The following is a 341-nucleotide window of genomic DNA, read 5'->3' as shown; positions in this document are numbered from 1 at the left end:
TATAAATAAATTTTTTTAATTTTAGTAATTTTAATTAACATGAATAAGTAAATAAGAATACAAATAAAAAAATGAAGATTATGAAAATAAATAAAAATAACAACATCCTTTCTATTTTAATAAATTCACTGATATTATGTTATAATATCAACTCATACGAAATAGAATAAAAAAAAAATCATGTAATTTTAAATGAGTGATAATTACTAAGTAGACATACTATTTATTTAATCAATGTAATTAGAATTTTTATTTTTTTTTTCTCTTCAAATCTTATAAGATTAAAGAACATGAAAAATTAGATTAAAAGACCGTTAAAAAGATTTAATAATAAACTTATT

Source organism: Arachis ipaensis, chromosome B02, assembly GCF_000816755.2.
Source record: "Arachis ipaensis cultivar K30076 chromosome B02, Araip1.1, whole genome shotgun sequence".
Classification (NCBI taxonomy): Eukaryota; Viridiplantae; Streptophyta; class Magnoliopsida; order Fabales; family Fabaceae; genus Arachis; species Arachis ipaensis.
Note: the sequence above shows the minus strand (reverse complement) of the source record.